Source organism: Melozone crissalis, unplaced genomic scaffold (genome assembly GCF_028551555.1).
Source record: "Melozone crissalis strain CALT ecotype California unplaced genomic scaffold, PUWL_Pcris_2 ptg000027l_1, whole genome shotgun sequence".
Taxonomy (NCBI): domain Eukaryota; kingdom Metazoa; phylum Chordata; class Aves; order Passeriformes; family Passerellidae; genus Melozone; species Melozone crissalis.
In genome coordinates, this window is record NW_026535805.1 from 59122417 (window position 1) to 59128416 (window position 6000).

Consider the following 6000-nt stretch of genomic DNA (forward strand, 5'->3'; position numbering starts at 1 on the left):
TGATGGAACAGGTTTTGTTCAAACTGTCCTGATATCAGACATTAGGTATGGTTGTGGGTATAGATCTACCCTGTGAGTCATATTATTTTCATCTCAGTAATGTGATGATATTGCTGTTTAGGTGACTTGCTCTTGACACAGAAGCAGAACATAGGCCATTGTGAGATTCAGCTGTGCCAAGTGCTGGACACGGCAGGTGTACATGTGATTTACTCATGCTTATTCTTCTCAACTTTCTCAGCTTCACCTAGAGATTAAGACTGAAATTGGGAGAGTCTTTGTCCTGGTTTAGGGCAAATTTGGGAGAAAGCCTCCAAAGGGGGTCCCTCCAGAAAGCAAACCCACACAGCCCCTACCCAGCCAGCTTGGAAAGGACTCCTCAGAGACAAATGGAAGGAACCTGTTTATTTAACAGGCCAAGCACTCCCCAGCACACAAAATGAACAATACCGGATGACACCACTCTTTCACTGCTCTGAAGAGATAAAAATTTCAGAAAGACTCTCCTGGTCGCTCTGTTATCAGTCCCTCTGGTGCTGGGGAATGGCTGCCGCAGGCCACAAAGTGTACATTCAGTGTTTCGCACGTCCCAGTCTGGAGCAGGTTTGAGTGGTTCCAAAAAAGGGAAAGGAAAAATAGTCCAGGGAAAATTCAGACTGCCTAGCTAAACGAACTAACAAGCAGAAACAAGAGCAAAAGCCAAAAGCAACTTTTTTACTGCCACATCTGTGTCCTGCTGACTGTGGGGGAGTGAACAGGCTGATAACAAAACAAAACTTTGCTTTGCAGACCCAGTCTTGAAGGCACAGAACATAATATCCAGCATAAACAGAGCAGACAAATGGGGATACAAGCATCATAATGTCACCCTAGGACAGTCTTAAGTGAGGGGCACTTCCGAGAATAGATTTGAAGCATAGGTGGAGATCACCCATATACTCAAGAAAGAAATTGAATAATCCAGGTCAGAAATCTATAGAGAAGTTTCTGTTATATATATTTTTATTTAATCTTAGAATATAGTTAATTAAAACCTATTTAATAAAGAGTCGTCTGACAGGAGCTATTTCCTAGAGTTATGGAATTCAGGCATGATAATTGTCTTGAAGTTGCTTAAAAAGAAGGAAGAAAATTAGTCTTTCATCAGATAGCTTGGAAATGTGCTGTGAAGAAAAGGACAAATACTGTGTGAAAGGATCTGGAGTATTGGTTAAATGTATTGTAATGTATCAACAAGGCAGAAGAGCACTATAGAAAATGGCTTCTGTGAACATCAAGGGAGCTCAACACCACAGAAACAGGGTGTTCTCATAGTTTTATTTTTTGCATTTTCAGACAGGGAAAAATAGTTGCAATTGTTTCTTTCTGTTAATGGAAACTAAACAGTTAAAAATATTTATCTTCAAAAAAAAAAGGCATTACTTTTTTACCTGGAACAATTATGCATCTAGATGATTATCCTAGAGATCTTCCTTTATATGTTTAGTGTTTTGTAAATAGTACTGGAATTATATTTTTAAACTAATTTTTTTACTGAAAAAAGTGTAGTATTTCAGAAGACAACACATATTCAGAGCTATATTTTGTTCCAGGTGCTAAGCATACATTTCAATGGACTGTAGTAAGATTCTGTGGTAATATGTGGATTTAGAAACATTTAGAAACATTTAGAAAAAAAATTATTTGATGTCAAATAAACACCAAATCAATATCTCATCGGCATGACAGAATTGTGACTCTAATTTTAAATTACAGTCTTGCAGAGCAACATAGAAAAGGTTAATCTTAAAAAAAGAAAAGTGTTAGGAATTCACGTTTAACTCTAAGTGCTAGTTTCTTTTCCAGTTAAGATTCATCTGGTCATAGTCTTTTTTATGCATAACAAACATGATGTTCAAACAAAACAAAATGCCAAGTATTCATGCAGAGAGGAAATAACATCCTCATTAATGAGAATTCCGCATAATTTCTGTTATTCAGGCACAAAAAATATAGTAATCTAATGAGCTATCTGTACTTGTTGTAAACTGTCTTGAAGATTAATCTTTGTTAACCACTTGTTTAATGTTATAGTTAATAATTAGCTACCCTTTAGTTCTATATCATCCATCATTATACTGAACTGAATCAATTTTTTTTTTAACTTTTAGGAGGTTGTTTATCTTTGTTTAAGGCTACTTTGGATGAAAGATATCTGAAAGGTTATAGAGTTCTGATTCTGTGAGAGTTTATTCTGCATGCCAACCACAAATCGTTCTTTATAGGTTTCCATGTTTATTGCTTTCAACAATAAAAAAGAAAATGTTATTGCCATTTTCTCCAACATAAATGGCTACCACATAACTTTATATCCTGTTGACTCATAAACATCTTCATACATTCTTCAGTGGAAACAGGACTAATGAATTAGCATAAGCTATTGTGCACTGCAAATATTTTCTGAGAACTGCAAGGGTTGGCTTCTAATAATTTTTAGTTTGGCAGAGAACTTCCCCTACTTTGGCTGCCTAGGGTCTAATAAAGGTTCAGGAATAAAATATTTAATTCTGGTATTTAAGAATTAAATTCTACTGCTCGTAAGACCTTGGCTGGAAGAGGTCCATATAACACCTGCTTTTCTGCCTAGAACTGTATTTCAGTATGTGACATCTTGCTGATTTGTGAATTATCACCTATGTTCATGTATAATTGTTTACCTAGCGTAGTGGGTTGGGTGGGAATAATTGTAGTAAAACTAAAAAGGTAAAATGATAAATAAATAGAGAAAAATAATGCCTGAAGTTAGTCTTCATTTTCACTAAAATCAGCAAATTAATAGTTACAGTTCCCACTGTGGTGATATCTCAATCCCTTGGCACATATGTTGCATTCTAGTTTTCAGCACATGATATTAGCTTTAATGCTTTAATACATTTATACAAAGCAGCTGAGTTAAAACTGCTCTGGGGAATATAATTTCAAATATGTTGTCTTTTGTGTTCATAACACTAAAGACATAATTCCCCATTAACATATTTTTCCCCACTTAATTCCATAAAGAATTTATTATGCTCCTCCTGATGTGCTGCAGGATGCAATACAGAATGATTAGCTGGATTTTCAGCTAGTGAGAATGTTTAACCCTGGTGAAATCTTGAAGCTACAATTGTTTGCAGCAGCTGAGACTCTGTCCTGATAGGGTTAGCATGGGTGGGATACAGCACATGAGCATCAAGGCATTGCAAGGTCTTTACTTGCCTTGCAATAGACCTTACCTGAGATTTGAATGCTAATTCTAGTCCCTTGGGAAAAAACAGCTGCCTGATCTTGTGCTCAGTTACACAGATGTAAATCAGAAAGGACTACCTGAATTCAGTGGTTATTCAAGTGTGAAAAGCACTGTGATACCTTCATCAGATCTGAAAGATACGGTCTAAGGTGACCTGAAATAAGCTTGTAATGAAATAAAAAGTGCCTATAAAGTACTTTCATTTGGTGTATAAATAAAGAGCAATTTTAAATAAGCACCCTTTTCATCGTCTTCTGGGACATTCTTGGTGCAGGGAGAGCTGATAAGGTGCATTTTTTTTCTTCTTGATTTGTAAATCAGAGGCTGATTAAAGAAACTTCAGAAATGATGTGGAACAAAGACTGATGTTAATGGTAAATATTTATTGAGCCATTTATTCTTTGATTTAGCAGCTTTTGTAACATCCATCACCTACTCAATTTTAAAACTAATTATTGCCAACTGAAGTAAAATTATTTCAGAAATTGATATAAAATGCTGCTGTCTGGTTTTCAAGATATTGCAGTACAAGGCAATTTTGCAAAGTGTGAAGCAATGGTCCAGAAAGGCACTCTGATTTCTGCTTCTTTATTGCACATAGTGCATCTTCCCTGGCCTGGACTGTAACCATAGGTGGTGAGAGGGTTTGGCCAATTTGTGGGAAGTTTGGCTGGACAAATTTGTCATCATCACTGCTGCTCTAGGAAAGGAAGAGAATCTATTAATTCACTTCAGGGAAGTGGATTAAAAGAATCTATTAATTCACTTCAGGGAAATGAGCAGGTTGTGGAAACACCTGTCAAGAGAATGGAAGGAACATTTGAAACCTAGATTTCTAGCTATAGCCGTGAACCTGAGCTATTTGACAATGCTATTTGCTGCCTAGCTTCCTGTGGCTGATGATAGAGTTGAAGCTACTTATCATCCATTTCTCTGTTTCCAACAATATAAGAATAAAATCCAGCTGTGATGAATGCAAGCATAACTCTGGAAATCTTTGAAGTGACTCTGCATATGGAAAGGTCCCGGGATATATGACCTGCAGGAAAGAGTAGATGAAACTCACACCTTTTCCTTCAGTTTCTCTGGGGAGTTGCATGACATGAGGTCAAAGCCCAGCAGAAATAATTTTTTTGTTCTTGTTTAACTGAATCACATGCCTGTAATTTATTCCCACAACAAAGAAATCCAGTTTGAGTTATGTTTATGTTCTGTGGTCTGACATATAATTTCCATCAGATTGTTGCAATAAGACTAAAAAAGAAGTTTTCTTAATACCATTATTTAGATACTGTACCTTCAGTGTGTAATATTTTATCCAAGCCAGATTTTCCCTTTCACTTTAAAAAACATTTTTTGCTTAATAAATTACTTAATACTTTTTAGAATGTAAAGCTTTATTAAATGTTCAAAGACCTTCATGTACTGCTCTGTATATTTTTGAAGAACCATAGTATTACACAAGTTCTAATTCAATATAAACCATAAAAGACGCTTTTCAGGTAGGATAGATCATAACTCCACACTGTGATTAATGAGTAAGAAAACATCAGATCCTAATTTTTATTCGCTTAAAAGCTGCTATGATTTTTAATGGAGGACAGATTGATACTTCCCCTCCTAAAAAACAATTCCTCATTGTTATTGGGAAGTTTGGCAAATGTTTTTCTTGTACCAAATTAAGGACAAATAAAATATTCAATTACATAAAAAGTAGTGTTGTTTCATTTTACACATATTGGTATAATTTCCAACCAAAATTACTTTTTTAGGTTGTGAGCAGTCTACATTTGAATGTACCAGGGTGTGTATTAATGGAAGGATTATTGATTTATAAGGGAATTGTGTAGAAAATACAGAGAATTGTATTTGTTTTTTGCCATTTTTTTTAAGTGTACTGTAAACTTGATGGAATCATGACCAGATCCAAATACCTCCTTGAAAATGTTGATACTGACAACATCCCATTGAATGCACTTTGATGAATCTCTATTGATGAGCTGCATAGATATTCAGCTACCGTGTTTCTTATCTTTAAAAATCACAGAAAGTATAGTAAATATTGTCACCTACTTTTCTAAGAATGAGCATGTGAGAGTAGAAGTGATGCACCCTAGTTGTGCAGCGAGTGCAGCTGACTCAGGGACCGAAGTCAGCAGTGACCGAGTCTCCATTTCATGATGATCCCAGCATCTGTCATGGCAAGTGAGCATTTCACCACCAGATAAACTTTGGTTTATAGGTTTAATGTGTCTTTCATTAATGCAGATGCATGTTTCTTTTTCTCACACAGACAGGCTTCATCCATCAGAACTGTCTTCTCTTTGGAGACGTATTAAAACCTGGTGTCTTAAGTATCCCAGGGGAAAATGTGTGTGTTGATATGCAAGGAAATCATGGCACTCTTCATGCCTTTCCCTGATACACAGTCTATTTCTGCCTTTGGAAATGGTAGCCTGGCAAAGGCATGACCCACAGCACAACCTTCACAGAAAGCACCTGAATTTCTTTGGTCACACAAGGCTCTGAAAGTTATCATTCCATGATGCAAAAACAGCACAATGATAAAGTTTCCATCTAGGAAAATGAAATTAATTATAAGATGCTGTCAGTACCTTAACTTTTCACATGTTCACAACTTTCCAAGACTATATCTGGGCATTTTATAACCTGGCATGTTATTTCTGAATGAAGAGACTTTGCTGTAGTGACTTGAGATAGGTACATTAACT